Below are 17,461 nucleotides of genomic sequence, written 5' to 3'. Positions count from 1 at the left end.
TTTTTTTTTTGCTAGAAGCCAAACACGTAAATGCGTATTTTTGTGGCCAGACCCTCATGACAACAAACACGTCATTTTGTACAAAGAGGCTAAATACAGTAAGAAAACCTTGAGGCACATATTGCAAGGATCAGTAAATCAAATCCCAAAGAATTTTTCAGTTACATAAGAAGCAAAAAGGTAATAACTCCAACAATTGGTCCCTTCATCATCATCATCATTGCCAGACGCCATGTATCCCAAACGGGGTGGCCAAGGGCTTAGAGTTAATTGTTTTTACAGGGAGGGGCACTAATCCTCCACCAACCCCACTTGACACTTAGGGATGCCAACAGCATCTGGTGTTCCCAGGCGGTCACCCATCCAAGTACTAACCAGACCCAACGTTGCTTAACTTCGCTGATCGGATGGGAAGCGGTGTACTCAACGTGGTATGGCCGTTGACAAAAAGGTAATAAGTCCAACAATTGGTCCCTTAATCATAGATAATGGAGAGCACACTGATGATGAATCCATGTTGGCGAAAATTCTTAATATTTTCTTCACGTCAGTATTTACAACAGAAAATACGCATACGATTCCTGCTGTTTCCCCCAACACTATAGAAGGAGACAACATAATTACTGACTTTACAGTTAGTGATCATGACGTACTACTTGCAATTAGCAAATTAAAAGAAAATAAAACACCGGGACAAGACAAATTATATCCACGTATACTGAAGGAACTACTGAATATCAGAACCTTTATCTGAACTTTTTAACTTATTTAAGAGAAGTAAAGTGCCACATGAATGGAAGCTTGCTAATGTAACCCCAATATTCCAAAAAGGCAACAGATCACAGCCAGAAAACTACTGCCCAATTAGTTTAACATCGGTGATTTGCAAATTGCTTGAAACTGTTATCAGAGACAAGTTTGTGAAACACTTAGAATCAAACAATTTCATCAAAGATTCGCAACATGGTTTTAGTAATAATTATGGACTTTTTCATTGATATAATTAACATGTATGACGACACTAAATCTGTTGATGTTGTTTTCCTCGATTTTCAAAAGGCTTTTGACAAAGGTCCACACAAAAGACTCCTTCAGAAACTAAGGGCACATGGTTTCAGTGGCAGTGTTCTCAGGTGGGTAGGAGATTGGCTTACCAGACAAAAGCAAAGAGTTGTAATAAACGGAAAAGAGTCAGACTGGATAACGGTTACAAGTAGAGTGCCACAGGGTTCAGTATTAGGTCCTCTTCTTTATATATATATATATATATATATATATATATATATATATATATATATATATATATATATATATAAAGGATTATGTTATAAAATTTCAAAATTTGCTGACGATACTAAAACAGGCAACAGAGCAGATACGGCACTGCAGAGGCAGGCAATTCAGAGAGATCTTGATCAACTGTGTAACTGGGCCCAAGTTTCCCAAATGGATTTCGATAATAATAAATGTAAAGTGCTAAACATTTGCAGTAAAAATGTAAGAGCTAGTTATAACATTAATAAGGTCCAACTTGACAGGGTAAACCATGAAAAAGACTTAGGATTTATAAAAACTAACGATTTGAAACCAAGCAAATAATGTACAGAAGCTGTTAAAAAAGCCAAGAAATAAATAAGATTCATAGGTACAGCATTTGAATATAAATCTGATAATATCGTTCTCACATTGTATAATTCCTTAGTATGCCCGTACTTGGAGTGTTGCATTCAGTTTTGGTCACAATATTATAAAAAGGATATGGAAAAGCTTGAAAAAGTACTGTGAAGGATGACAAAGATGTTGCCTAGACTGAGAAACAAACCGTACAAGGAATGTTTAGAAGCCCTCAATCTCTTTATCCTAAATAAATGGAGGTTACGAGGAGATTTAATTCAAGTATTCAAAATATTCAAAGAACATGATAACATGGCTGTCGAAAAACACTTCACAGCTTATCACTCGAATTATACTAGAGGCAATGGGCATAAAATAACTGGCAAACGATTCCAGTCGCATGAAGCCAAGCATTTCTTCTTTAATCGAGTTTAAATATATGGAACAAACTGCCCTCCAATTACCGTACTAACATTTAAAGGTCATTTGGATAAGTATCTGTTGTCTAACCCCCAGCTTAATATGTTTACTCCTGAGTAAAACACTTGTGTATACAAGTTTTTTTTTTTTTCTTTTTTAGAGCCTTGATCAATTAAATGCAAATATAGTATATGCACAGACTAGGACATGCACAAATAGCCCTGAGTGAACAGTCACTACTTGTACTTTCGATTTGTGATGGGCTGTGAATCACTGAGGGTCCCTGTTGGTCAAGTGACCACCATCAGGATTTTGTCAATGTACCAAGGTTCACTGCTTCATGAGGTGACTTGTGTACTTGTCCCACATAGAAAAGTTCCCTGTCACAGTGGAGTAATGGAGATGGGGCCTGACTGACTGCTGCCTACCTTAAAAGTGCCAGGCAAGACTGCCACACCACCCCTGAATATCCACGCTGTGCAATGTGCAATTTCCACACTGTGTCTGCAGATGCCTTGTTATCCCAACGTACCCATACAGTGTCATGCGTTAGTTAGTTGGTTATTTATTCGATTATTCATTTTACTTTACTACTTTCTCTTTCAGGTTATTCATACTTGTAGCTTATAGATAAAGTACTACAGAATGTAAGTTTACCTTTTCAGTCTTTTCTATGAAATTTCCATGTCAGTTTTTCCATGCTGCAAGGTGATTTTTCTCATTTTTTCTTGGAGGGTTTGGAGGTGGGGGGAGCCTTCTTGTTTTACTATCCTTATCCTTCAGCATGTAGAAGTAGATCTTGTAGCCATAGTATACTCTGTAACAAACAGCCTCGAAAGGATCACAAGGTCTGTTGCTATTTGCTTTTCTTTGCACTCCTCTGTACTTCGGAGAATCTCACCTAGGCTGCAGAAGATAATCTGGCGGTAGCAGGGATTATATATCTGCACTCATGGGTGGATACAAGAGCCTCGTGGCCCAGTCGGGCAGCTCAGCACTCGTCCAAATTGGAGCCAAATATGAATCATGCCTCGCTTTGGAGCAAGTGCTTACTTGCCTGGATGAGAGCCGTTTCTGAACAGCTACCACCACCACCACAGCTATCATCACCACCACCACTTAAGTATCACCACCACCACAGCAAACACTACCATCACCAGCATCATCACGGCTACCACCACCACAACCACCATCAAAGCCACAAACACCACCACCACCACCACCACCACCACATAACTATCACAGCTACGACCAACCACCACCACCACCATCATCATTGCTACAACGATCACCACCAGAACTACCACCATTTTATGCTGAATAAAATCGTCTGCTCGTAGCATCGTAGAATTTACAGACATGGGAATGTAGATGTACAGTACAACCCTCCCCTCCCCTATCTGTCTCTGAGAAGACATATGAAAAACTGCTAGGAAATGCCCCACAACCTCTCACATGCACGTAGTGTAACACCAAAGGGTTCATTCAGCACTTGCTCAATATAATGTGAGCCGTTTCTGGTTCATGCTATGCTTTGCTCCAAACCAATGATTTATGCGTCAATACAGGATCAGGTGCTGAACGGCACTATCAGCCATCCAGCACTTTCACTTCCAACCAGTGGGAAAATCTAGGTTTACAACACTGTTCACAATATATCAATTTCCATGAAATCGAAAATCGCCCATGTGGGACCCAATTCCAACCATCCTGCCAAATTTCATCAATGTCTTTTTTCCAGTTTTGGCTGCACCACACACACACACACACACACACACACACACACACACACACACACACACACACACACACACACACACACACACACACACACACACACACACACACACACACAGGATTATAGTATATTAGATTATTTTGGTGCCTCATTTATCCTAAGACATTACACAGTGAAAGGTTTGGTCAAATTATGGGTTAGTTATGACAGGTTTATGCATGACCCTTAAACTGCTTAATACTTCATACGGTTACTTTGGGAGTGGTGAGAGGGCGGTGGAATCTTGTGAGACTCACTGTCTTCTGGCGCTCAAAAGTTATAACTTATGTAACTCACCATTCATCCATAAGCATTCATAGTCATAAGGTTATGGAAACTACTTTGGTAATTGTAGAAAAACATATATGTCGTCCATGGTGATAAGTATGAAGAGTTACTGTAGGATGTTGTGTTATGTAGGGTGTTGTGTTCAGCACCTGCTCCTGTACTGACGCATAAACCATTGGTTTGGAGCAAAGCGAAGCATGAACCAGAAATGGCTCACATTTAAGCAAGTGATGAATGACCTCTTTGGTGTTACAATATGTGCACATGAGAGGTTGCAGGGCATTTCACATCAGCTTTTCATGTGTCTTCTCGCAGAGAGAGAGAGAGAGAGAGAGAGAGAGAGAGGGGAGTTGTACTGCCAGGGCACTAAAATATCATATACTACATAACAGCTAGTAACGTATATATATATATATATATATATATATATATATATATATATATATATATATATATATATTCTATATCGAGGTTAGAAGAAAGTCATGCCAATGCTAGAGGGCTACAGGAAATAATGCTGCACATTCTGTAGTTAGGAATTTAACACACAGCACAGTGTGACCCCTGATGGAAACTCAGCAGGCTTGGAAAGTTTCACTCACCCCTGCCCTGACGTGTGGCACAACCAGTCACGTACAGGGGAAATGGGAAATACAGAGCACGAGGGGTTAGGAGAAAGAGAGAGACGATGAGGAGAGGCAGGAACGGAGCGCGAGGAGTTAGCATGCATAAAACCGCTCTCGCTTCAGTAATGCTTTTGTGAGATACTCCCTTTGAAGAAATAAACTGCAGTCAAACCCCAGTTTCATCTTTGTCATTCGCCTGCCATCCAATGTCAAGTACAACGAACATTCTCTCCTTCTTAAAATCCCTACAATCTAACACACTTTTGGAAAAGCTCGATGACGACTACGATATTATATTTGGTGGAAGCGGTAGGATGATACTATTACTACAATGTGTTATGTTTCTGCAGTATAATTGTGTGTCTACAATATTGTGATGAATATCATGTATTAGTTGGTTATAACAATGTGTAATTTGTTACTACATGCTGTTGTAGGTTGGCCAGCTAGGCGTGACCGAGTGATGTCAGGACACAGATATAACACACTACATAATAACTACTAAAGCATATATGTAATATGGAGGTTAGAAGAAAGTCGTGCCTAAGTGAGAGGGCTAGAGAAAGTAACACTGGACATTCTTCAGTTAGGAATTTTACGCACAGCACAGTGTAATGCCTGATGGAAACGCCCCAGGCTTGGAAAGTTCCACACACCCGTGCCCTTATGCGTAACACAACCAGACATATACAGAGGAAATGGGAGAGACAGGGCATAAGTGGTTAGGAGAGAGAGAGAGAGAGAGAGAGAGAGAGAGAGAAGAGAGGCAGGAACAGAGCACGCAAAGTTAGCAAGCATAAAACGGCTCTTGCCTCAGTACTGCTCTTGTGAGATTGTGAGATACCCCCTCTGAAGAAATAACTTGCAGTCAAACTGCAGATTCATCTTTATCTTTCTCCTGCCTTCCAGGACAAGTACAGCAAACATTCTCTCCTTCTTAAAATCCCTACAATCTAACACACTTTGGTGTAAGCTCGGCAATGACGACAGTAGTACATCTACTGTACATTCCAGTGTCTGTTAATTCACTGATGCAACGAGCAGACAATTTTATTCAGCAAAAAATGGTGGTTGCTCTGGTGATTGTGGTAACAATGATGATGAAGGTATTGGTGGTTGGTGGTAGGTGTGATAGTTATGTGTTGGTTGTGGTGGTAGGGCAAACTGGGATGGATTTAGAAATTATCTTGCTGACATTCCATGGCAGTCTTTCTTCTCTAATGATGTCATTTCTACGCAGTCCCATATTAATGACTTATTACTAGCTGGATTTATTCTTACGAAGCAACAGTTCACTAAAAGATCGAACTCTCCAAAATGGTTTGATAGCAACTGTGCCAGTGCAACAGCCCAAAAGTCATTAGCATATAACTCTTACATAAAGTCAAGAACATCTGAATCACTCTGTCAGTTTAAAATTGCTAAAAACCATGCAAAAGCTGTAATAAATTTCGTTCAATCAAACTTTCTTCAAAATCAAGCATCAAAACTACTTAACCCTAGTGACAAAAGAATATTCTGGTCAGCTCTTAATTCTTTCGATAGTAACTTAAACAAATCATCATCCATTCCCCCACTAAAATCTTCAGATGGCAACATTACATATGACCCGCGTGGGAAAGTGAATATATTTGCCTGTACATTAGTCAGAAATTATACTGTTGAGGAAGTCAGCCAGAACGTCCCAGCACTAGAAGTTGACTCTCCCGAAATTGTTCCACTTTTAATACAGACTAGATAAGTAAAATCCGTCCTAGACAATTTACAAACCAAAAAAGCTCCAGGCCCAGAAGGAATTCCTCCAATTGTTTTAAAGAAGTTGTCCTCAGAACTTGCCTCTGTTCTAGCTAAATTTTTCAGACTTTGCATATGTACTGTACTTCTTCATTCCCTAATTCATGGAATGAAGCCAGTATCCACCCAATTCCAAAGAAAGGAAGTTCCTCTGACCCCTCTGATTACAGACCAACAACTATCACATCTTCTCTTGATAGAGTATTTGAAATTGTAATTAGTGATAGACAATATGGTTTTCGCCACGAAAGATCCACCATTGATATACTCAGTCTCCTGACTCATACCATCCACTCATCAACTGACCATCATGGAAAAACTCATGCAGTAACCCTGGATATTTCTAAAGTTTTCGACAGACTGTGGCATTGTTCCCTGCAGTCCAAACCCCCTTGCTATGGACTAACATCTTTTGTTCCTTTGATTTCCTCATATCTCAGCGACAGAAAGATAAGAGTAGAAGTAGACTGTGTATATTCCAATTTCCACTCAATTAACACCGGCGTGCCACAAGGATTAATTCTGGTGCCAACCCTATTCCTAGTTCATATTAATGATATCTTATCTGTTACCCACAATCCCATCCTTTCATATGCAGATGACTCAACACTACACAGTTCATTCACACTCGAACACCCATTTACAAAGTTTAATATTTCTAACTCTCAACTCAGTACAGCTGTCTCTATATATCAAGACTTATCCAAGATCAGTGAAAGGGGAGAAATAATCCTGTCTCATGTAAAGCTAGTAAAACCCAGTATACACACTTTACTGTTAGGCAGATATTTCCAGATTCGATTATTACCTTCAGTGCTACTAATATTCCCATCTCCAAAAGCATTTAAAGTCTCGATGTTTCACTTAACAGTGCCCTCAGCTGGACCTCTCATGTTAAATCACTGGCTAAAACCGCCTCAAAGAAACTTGGATTATTGTCCAGAGTCCGTAACCTCTTTAATGACGAGCAGTTAGCTATAATTTATGAGTCATGTGCACTCTCAGCCTGAATATTACTCATCCTTGTGGAATGGATGTGGAGAGGTTGTACTAAAACAAGTAGATAAAATTCAGAAGAAAGCTGTTGGAATTATTAATAACCCTGCTATTATCAATAAACTACCTTCCCTACAAGTAAGAAGGAATGTTGCCTCCTTTGCATTATTTTACAGATACTTTTATGGCAAATTCTCAGACGAAGTTGCGTCCATTGTGCCACCTCTCCATGTCGTCCCTCGTGTTACACTGGCATCTGGTCGCACTCATGAACTTATTCCCTGAATTGTGTCTCTCTGGAACTCGCTTCCTTGGTGTTGTTTCCCCCCAAACTTCAGCCTACAGCTGTTTAAGTCCAACTGTTAGAGATATTTTATGAATGGAGGACGCCAGTAATCTGGTGTATGGATTATTATTTTTTTTTATTCATTTGTTTTTCCTTCCTCTGTTCTGTTATTTAAAAAAAATTTTCTTTGTAATATCTTCACTTCAGTATCACTGTAATGTGCGAGAGAAAAGGTAGAGATATTCCTATGATTGCAAGGTAGGGAGACACAGATACCGGCCACTGTTTTATCCCTTCCCGTGGTTCTCTATTGGGTTTATCATTTCTTCGGTAAAACTTTAATTAGGGGTTCAGCCTCTACTAGTAATGTTTTTCGATAAAACCTTAAGTAAGGGTTGAGGATCTACTAGTAATTTTATATATGAAGTTTGCCTTTAAATGTTACATCGGTATGCTGTTGAATAAATCCGTTAGATGGAGGTAAGGTATTTTCAAACTCATTGGATAGATATCATGAAATCCAAGAGTGTGGAACATTACATCTCAACAGCTGATATCATAATGCTTTATTCGTACTCTGAAAGGTTGGATTTGACATTTTGCGGAGTCCAGTATCTGTAATTTGATTGATTATTAGATTTAGTAGCTGACGATCTATTCAAGTAGTAATCATTATGTTGAGTTATGGCGGGAATGGTGACTGCAGTGAGTCATATTGAAAATCCTGTGCACAATACAGAATGTTGCTGGCTCTGTGTGTGATGCGGTGTGTGTGGAGGGGTGGGGGAGGACCTTACTGCGACTTACACACGATCTCATTCTTAACATCACGTAGGAGCAGAGGCAAGATTGGCATCAAAACTATGTTAGGTATACCAGACTGGAAATAATTACCCACTCCTACAGTATTCAAACACACTTCGTGATGCCATAAAATGCCTTTCTACCCTGCAGTTTCCATTTAACAGTCCGGGTCACTTCAGTCAACTTAGTTGGGTGGGTGGGTGTGGATGGGAGAGCTTGGAGGTTGGTGGCGAGGATAGATGAAAGGGTTCGGTCTGTGTGTGCTTGGAGGTTGGTGGCGAGGATAGATGAATGGGTTCGGTCTGTGTGTGTGTGTGGCGGGGGGGGGGGGATGAGAAAGTGGCAAGAAGACAGTGTGAGCAGGCGAGTGAGTTGGTGGGTGGGTTGCTGCATCGGGATGATGGATGAGTAAGCCGGTGGATTGCGTAGGGGTGTATGGGGATAGGACAATTGGTGGGTGCAATTGATGGATGGAGGGGCACAAGTCTCCCAACATTACACGAGGCATGCACAGTAGCCTAACTGTGTGGCGTAAAAAACATAACTGGGGAGAACCTGCCCAGAGTCCCACCTCAGAGTTTGTGATTCATACCACAGTCAGCATAAGCTATTTAGATATGGCTGGTAAAAACTGAGCCTGAAAATCAAAATTTTTTGAAGGATAATTTGTTGCTGCATGTGCGTTTTGTGTCAGGCGACTGTGGCTGAATGCTTTCATTTCTCACTGTCAAATAATTTTTATGGGACGTGTTGAGAGAGAGAGAGAGAGAGAGAGAGAGAGAGAGAGAGTAAGAATAATTAGTAATATGTATTATACCAACAGTGTAATTAATTACAATAATATGTCATGTTTTCAGTGTAAGAATTGAAACAAGATTAGCACACATTTGTCAAAGTACCGCTACTCTGGGATGACCAAGTTTTAGTCCAGCACTAATGATCTAATTACAGTTAACTGTCTGGTAATTACCAAAGGAAGTTCTGATTTTCGTCAGTTGCTTAGAAACTAGCTTCAGAGTCAGTGAGAGATGGAACGTTCGAAGGGAAAAATAGTAAAGGGGAATAGACGCCAATTTTTTTGAAGCAGAGCGACAAAAGCGGCCATTAAAGTTGTTCTGCGTATAAGATTGTTTGCCAATATCATCGCCAACAGGTTCCAACAAATGGCTAAATAATTAGTTCAACTCTCCTCCAAGCTTTATGATCTTCAATAATTTTAAAAATTTTCTCCATTCCATGCGTTAGCACAAGGAGACATGTATTAAAAACCTATACATTATGTTAAGCAGATTGTGTACTTCTTAACCAGACTGCGATATACTAGTTAAATCAGCTAGTTCCCTCTTATGCAGTGTTCTTGCCATTTCTCCTTCTATGACTGATGGTCGTTTTTAGTTCTGGCTACAGGGTACGGCAGATAAAGCAAGCCTTCTACTTTTCTCTCAGCTTACTATATTGTCCCACAGAAAGAAGATTTTAATTAAATTCTGCCCATTACATAGCAACCGTCAATGGAATAGCCTGTGACAACACTTCGCAGCCATAAGAAATGTGAATACAAACCAGCATATTTGCATGATGTGACCTAGAAAAGATTTAGAAAATAAGATCACATCAGCCAATAACAGGTGACTGTTAGGAAGAGGCCTGGTTTAGCTGTCAGTCACAGTTGACGCAAAATATGGACAGGCCATTTTTTTTTTTTTTTTTTTATGTGACCGACACTGGGCATAGGCTTCACAGCCTGCTTTCAAGGCCCAGTAGTCCTCCTACGTACGCACACCTCTACATGTCACCACTTCAGCGCTAACACCCACCGTCCATCCTGAATACATGCTAGGGCCGTCTCATACAGGACTGGCGTATTGGTATTAGCGGGGGTATTTTTACGACATGTCGGCGGGTCTTCTGGTAGATCAGTAAAGTCTGATTTTATGAAAGTCAAATCCTTTAACTGTTCCCTGCCTCAGCGGGATTTGAACCCGGGTCCGCCAGGACTGCAGGCCAACTCTCTACCGATTGAGCCACCGCCTGACCTTCATGATCAAGCTACTTTGCTCACCTACCGCAAAAAACTCTGGAAATGGATGTTAAATGAAGCGTTTTTTGTAGATTGCATTGTTCTCTTTTAGCCCTTCCGAAATTTATGTTACTTCGAGTAGTAGAGGTGGCTCTCTCCTTCCCACTCTTATTTACTCATTAGAATTGTGATATCACATATATTTCCTCTAGAAATGCATTGATAAGTTAATGTAATTTACTGTGAAGAAACTAATAAAAAACCAGTGTATTAAACCATACATACCATTATTATTTTTTACTGTAGGTGATTTTAAATCAGACTAGCAAAACTTTCGTTATATCAACCAATTTGAAATGGACCAACAGGCCCGTTGTTCTTTGTATTCCTTTGTCATAAGGCCACATGCAAATGCTTTTCCGCAAATCGTCTAATGCTCGATCTCTGTAATATAGTGATATTTAATCGTCCATTGCTCGATCTCTGTAATATAATGCGTTACATCCCACTCACCACACTGCCACAGGCTCCAACACCAGTATTACAGTACAGGAAGGACGTTGCCCAGTGAGTTTTTATTCCTATGGTCAGACTTTAGGTGTACAGCACACAAGATCAGCTGAGGCGAAAACAACCACTGGCTCCTTAAAGTTCAGTCTTTATTTTCCAAGCAATAATGCTTAATGCTTTCCATCTTCACTTAACTGTTCTCACAAGCACTGGAGCTATACACACTTTACTAATTGCAATTACACTGAAGAGGTGAAACAGGCTGTGGCACAAAAGAAGAAAGCATACAATGAATGGGTGAGAAATAGGGGCGTGGAAGAAGTTGAGAGGCGGAAGAGAGAGTTATATGTGGAAAGGAAGAGAGAGGTGAAAAGATTAGTAAGAGAGAGTAAGCAGAGAGTGGATGAGGAATTTGGAAGGAATTTGAGTGTAAAGTGGAGGGACTGTAAGAAAATGTTCTGGAGAGAAGTGAAAAGAGTAAGACAGGGTGGAAGTGAAGTTAGCAGGGGAGTGAAAGATAAAAATGGTAGATTACTAGTGGAGAAGGGAGAAAAAGTGAGCAGATGGAGAGAACACTTTAAGGAATTGTTGAATGTAGAGGATGGAAGTAATGCGAGTATAAGTGGCTGGGGAATGGCTGGGAGAAGGAGGGAGGTGAGAAGACAGGAAGAAATCAGTAGGATAGAAGTTGTGGAAGCAATGAAGAAAGTTAAATCGGGGAAAGCCCCAGGAATTGATGGAGTGTGTGGTGAAATGCTGAAGCATGGGGGAGAGATAGTAGTAGAATGGATGTGGAAGATGTGCAGATTGGCCTGGGAGGAAGGTAGAGTCCCGGAGGATTGGAAGTCAGGTATAATTATTCCCTTGTACAAAGGAAAAGGGGAAAAAGAAGTGTGTGGTAATCATAGGGGCATTTGTCTTCTTAGTATAATAGGAAAAGTGCATGGTAGGATACTTATAGACAGAGTTAGAGAAAGAACAGAGAAATTAGTTGGAGAAGAACAGGGAGGCTTTAGGAAGGGAAGAGGTTGTGTAGATCAGATATTCATTCTTAGATCTTTAGTGGAAAAGTTTCTAGAGAAGGGAAAGAAGTTGTATGTGGCTTTCATGGATTTGGAGAAAGCATATGACAGGGTGGATAGACAAGGATTGTGGAAAGTGTTAAGAATATATGGAGTAGATGGGAAGTTGTTGAATGCTGTGAAGAGTATGTACGATGGTGCGAAGGCTGCAGTGCGTGTGGATGGTGATCTAAGTGAATTTTTCTCTTTGAAAGTTGGTTTGAAACAGGGATGTGTCATGTCTCCATGGTTGTTCAATCTGTACATGGATGGGGTAATAAAAGAGGTACAAGGTAGGGGAGTGGATGTTGGAGTGGCCCTGGTGAGAGAGGATAGTGTTTGGAAACTCCCTGTACTGTTGTTTGCAGATGATACTGAGTTGTTGAGTGAAGACGAAGGGGAGCTGCAAGGCTTGGTGGATGATTTGAGAGAGTGTGTAAGAAACGGAACCTTAAGGTGAATGTAGGGAAGAGTAAAGTGATGGTCTTTGAGAGAGGTGAAGTTAGTGAATGTACAGCGAGGTTAGATGGTGAGGAATTGGAAAATGTGAGTACATTTAAGTATTTGGGTAGTGTGATGAGTAAGGATGGAGGTTTGGAGGGTGAAGTGCTTGAAAGGGTACAGCAGGGAAGAAAGGTTGCGGGTTCCTTGAAGGCAGTGATAAGAAACAGGGAAGTGAGCATGGAAGTGAAAAAGTTACTACATGACAGTATTGTGATACCAACTCTAACGTACGGAAGTGAAGCTTGGACATTGCTGGAAGGACACAAGTCAAGAGTGAGAGCAGTGAAAATGAGTTATTTAAGAGGAGCCTGTGGAGTCACGTGGAGAGACAGGCTGACGAATGAGGATATAAAGGAGCGTTGTGGTGTGGATGTGGATGTGATAGGAAGCGTTATGAGGAACACACTGAGGTGGTTTGGCCATGTGGAGAGGATGGAGGGTGAAAGACTGACGAAGAGAGTGTATGTGAGTGAGGTGGAGGGGGGAAGAGGGAGGGGGAGGCCGAGGATGAGATGGAGGGATGGGGTGGAGAGGTATATGAGAGAGGGGTGTGTGAGTTGGGAGCAGGGCAGTGAAATGGCGGGGGACAGAGCGACTTGGAGGCGATTTGTTTGTAGCCACCCCAAACGGGATTGAGGCGTCTGGCAATAGATAGATAGATAGACTTAATCCCTGACAACAGTTCACAGTTAGTACACTTAATGCTTGCCAACATTTCGTTTATTACACAAACTTACCGAAAATAATCTTCACTGACAGCAATTACACTTGCTTGCCAGCAACACTTCACAAACTTCACTACAGCGCTGCACTACACTCAAACTGAACTGGAAAACGACTGCACTTCACTCAAACTGACCTGAAACCTGACTGAACTGCCCTAGTCTCTCATCTTTATATAAGCTTGCATTGTACTAGAAACTTCTACATTTTTCCACATTTTTGGGGTATTCTAGAGAAAGAGCACAGTTACCAACTCGGAAACAGCCCAAAACATGCCAGTGTTGTCTCACATTACATAACACTCTAAATCATTTACCATACAAACTTAGATTACATAATTTAACAAGCAATCACTTAAATAAAACAATATAAAAAGAGCACAAAAATTAATGCATTAATTACAAAATAACTACGCTCACAAACAGCAGGCAAACTGGCAACTGACTCAAACCGGAACTAGCTACCGTAAACACCAGGAAACGTCGAGAAGAAACTCGGCTATTTGTCTGGAATATCTCGCTTCTTAACAAATGATAATATTTAGTATACAATATGCACTATTTATAATCCTGCACTTTATGTGTACGGTAAATTGCTGACTTATTAGTGTAACAAATATGAAAGTTACTATTTTATCACTTTCTTCTAAGATCCGCATACACAATGATTTATGATCGAAAGTGATTGTAATTATCGCAATACTGCATTCACACCGACACGCCACCTTTCATGACTGTTCTTAGTATTATCACGGATAACTTGTCAGTTGTCAGTGCAGCACTGTGAAATACGTTACAGGTTTCAAAGACTGAGGAGTTAGTGAGGAGTTCTCTCACAGACGCCGGGAGGAGTTCACCTCCGATCGCAAGGGCAGAAACAAGACTTTCTAACCAGCTCCTGATCTGAGGAAGAACATCTACGGGAAGAGAACCATGGCAGCCAAGGTTGTTGGGCGGGTTAAGTGGTACCACGTCCCAAGGGGTTACGGTTTCGTAACTTGCCGGGACACAGGGAAGGATGTGTTCCTCCACCAGTCCTCCATCGTGGCCCCCAACCCTGTCCACCCTGTGCCCTCTGTTGCTGCTGGTGAGGAGGTGGAGTTTGTTGTCGGAGAGGATGTCAAGGGCCCTGTAGCTGCTTCTGTCACCGGCCCTGCAGGCCAGGCAGTGCGGGTCTCTCCCCACGCCCTTCCTCGTGATCGTCGTCAGTGTCAGCCTCTACTTGCTACTCCTGCCTCCTCTCACTCGACCATCATCACCATGTGTGTGGAGGTTGCCAAGGCCTTCTCGGGAGGAGATTTGGCAGTTTTAGCCCAGCGCCTGCCTGCCATCTTCCGGGCCAACGGGCTCCCCACCATCTCCATTCCCGATTCTTTTTCCTCCACACCCGTGGTGAGGAGGCGGCCTGGGAGGAGAGCTCCTAAGTGTCGTTCTGGGTCATCTGCAACCCCCACCTCCCTGGTTCCGAGGGTATTGCAGCTGCAGCCCTCTACTCCCCCGACAAGGATCCAGCTGTCGGGGCGTGCTGTCTCCTGTCAGTCTGCCTCTCAGCTACTCCCTGAGGTGCCCATGGAGGTGGGGGATGTCACACCCTCCTCGCCACCTGCTGTTGCTGCTCCCGACGACCCCGTGACTTCAGTGGCGCCTCCTTCTGAGACCCGTCCTCCACCAGAGAGCCAGGCATCGGCGAGTCTACAGCCTACAACCTCGGGCCAACAGTTATCTTGGGATGACTTTGCCTTCCTCCCCCAGCTGGGCCTCAAGATCTTAGAGGACCAGCTGCGTCATTATGAGGGCTCTGCACCAGAGGAAGCTGGCGAGCTTGAGTATGCCAGAGGGGACTATCGGCAGGCATTGCTCTCTTTCACTGAGCTGCGGCGGGGGTCCCTCCAGGCTGTAACCGGCCCCGAGGAGTACCGTATCCTCTCTTACACCCTCGGGGTCGTGAAGTCCCATCTATCCACCGGTCCTAACTCTGACTCAGACTGACTCCAGCGATTCGACAGCATAACCTTCTGTCAGCCTCCATAGTCTTCGAGCCCTACTGCTCCTGTTTTGTTGTCTCCTTAAATTCGCAGTTCTAATGCTCTAGAGAACTGGCACATAGATATTGTAGGATATATACTGTACAGTGTGAAGTGCATGTAAGTGTAGATAATGTATATATATTTTTTGGCTTAATGGCCTATCATGTGGCCGATAGCCATAAATACCAACCAAACAAAAAAAAAAAAAAAAAAAAAGACTGAGGTTGGTGTGTATGATTGCCTGCTAAAGTACTGACAGTAATGACAACGGCCAAGAGGCCTCACAGCCCTCAGACCTATTGGCCAGGTTATGGCAGCAATATCAGTGTTTGGACGCAGCATAAACAGGCAGGTTACCGAGGGAATTTACTCACAGCTAAATTGTCACAGTTCATCAATGTTCCTGGAGTTGCTTTTCAATAAAGACTACAAAGGGGACCAGCTGAGCGTTTGAAACTCTCCTTTTGCAAGGGCCACCTGTGATCATGAATGGTCAGGAATAATACCCCACACATCTCCTATAATTCATTATACATTAGCACATATAACTGCTAAATATTAGTTAGCAGTTGCTGAGTGCTTGCGAAACCATTCATATTTGTGAGGCAGACGTTAGAGCGGCGGTGTCAGTCCCATCGAAAACATTCTGTACCACTCTCTCTCTCTTTCTCTCTAATGTCAAAGGGTAAACCCAGATGGAGGGAAAGTCTGAAATATGGTAGGAATCAGACTGGATAATAAAATTCATAATTACAAAAACATGAAAAAACGGATCACATAAAAAAATGGACATCAGATAGTTGGAGTTACCTTTGTCCTACAGCTGCGTGATTTTACATTGAACTCATTATGAATAAAAAAAAAAAAAAAAAATCATTGCCTGCGAAAAATTAAATTTTCCACATGTTTTAGTTCAAACCACAGCATCGCAATAATTTGAACAGGTGTATTTCAACTGTTTTTATCATACCATTTTTAAACATAAATCTTTTCAACTGAGGTCCCCACCGAATTTTTTACTGTAAGACTAAATCATAAGTAGCCTCCTCAGCTTTATGGCATATTGCCCTTTATAATTCGGCCTTGTATAGTAACGCTGGGTACTCACGAATTGTTTCAACTCAGGTTCCGTTTGAAAGGGACTCAATCACAAAATACTGCTCTTATCGCGGTGCAAGAATGTGAGGACACAGGATCCTGAAACTCGGGTGTAAAGGTTGCTGTTGGTGAAGCCGTGTTGTCTGTGATTATTGCTTGCTGTTGCCATCTTTACATCCAGTGATTATTGTTGTTTGGGAAAGCTTGTCTTTCTGAACTGATAATATGAATATTAATGGCGTTACGGATATTTATTCATATTAATTAATATATCCTACAAGGCATACACTGGACAGTCCATTCCAAAATGACTAACAGTTTTCATATGCATAAAAGATGGCTGTGCGTACCTTCATACGTTATCACTTCGATGTTGACCCACCGTCCATACTACAGTAAATATCCGGTACGTGTTTTGCCTATGGATTTTAAAGACTGGTGCGATGAAATTAACAGGCGTGTATTTATAACATGTTGCGTGCCTTGTGCAAGGTAGGCTACTGTACATTATAGGATTTCTTGATCTGTAACTGTTACAGATGGATGAAAGAAATTTATGAACTCTTATATTTCATGTCACTGAGGTCAGGGGTCGGCAACCTCCGGCCCGCGGGCCAGATCCGGCCCACAGAGTCCGAACTCATGGCCCGTCACCCTGCTTGATATTTATATAACAATCCGGCCCGCAACAGCCTAGCCAACTAAATGAGTAAGTCGTTTGCCTGCTTTTCTATATACATATATTTTTTTTTGTATACTGTCACAAACTGTTTTCGGCAGTCAATGATTTGCATGTTTTTCAATAAATTTCTTGTAATCTAGTCACTGGTTTGCTTGCTTTTCTATAAAATTTTTGTACACTGTCACTTTTGGGTTCTCTTTGGCACTCTGGCCCGCAGGCTACCCCTAGAATC

The 17,461-nt window shown here is 41.7% G+C and overlaps 1 non-coding gene across 1 annotated transcript; it reads right to left on the bottom strand.

Annotated features, from left to right (window-relative positions):
* Positions 1 to 326: 326 nt before the first annotated feature.
* LOC145414815 (5S ribosomal RNA) lies at positions 327 to 445 on the bottom strand. Its single transcript, XR_013899967.1, has one exon. It is a non-coding gene; the product is annotated as a 5S ribosomal RNA (ribosomal RNA).
* Positions 446 to 17,461: the final 17,016 nt, after the last annotated feature.

This window comes from Coenobita brevimanus, chromosome 100 (assembly GCF_032717465.1).
Source record: "Coenobita brevimanus isolate Jiangsu-jjx chromosome 100, ASM3271746v2, whole genome shotgun sequence".
Lineage (NCBI taxonomy): Eukaryota > Metazoa > Arthropoda > Malacostraca > Decapoda > Coenobitidae > Coenobita > Coenobita brevimanus.
This window is presented reverse-complemented; position numbering and strand designations above follow the sequence as displayed.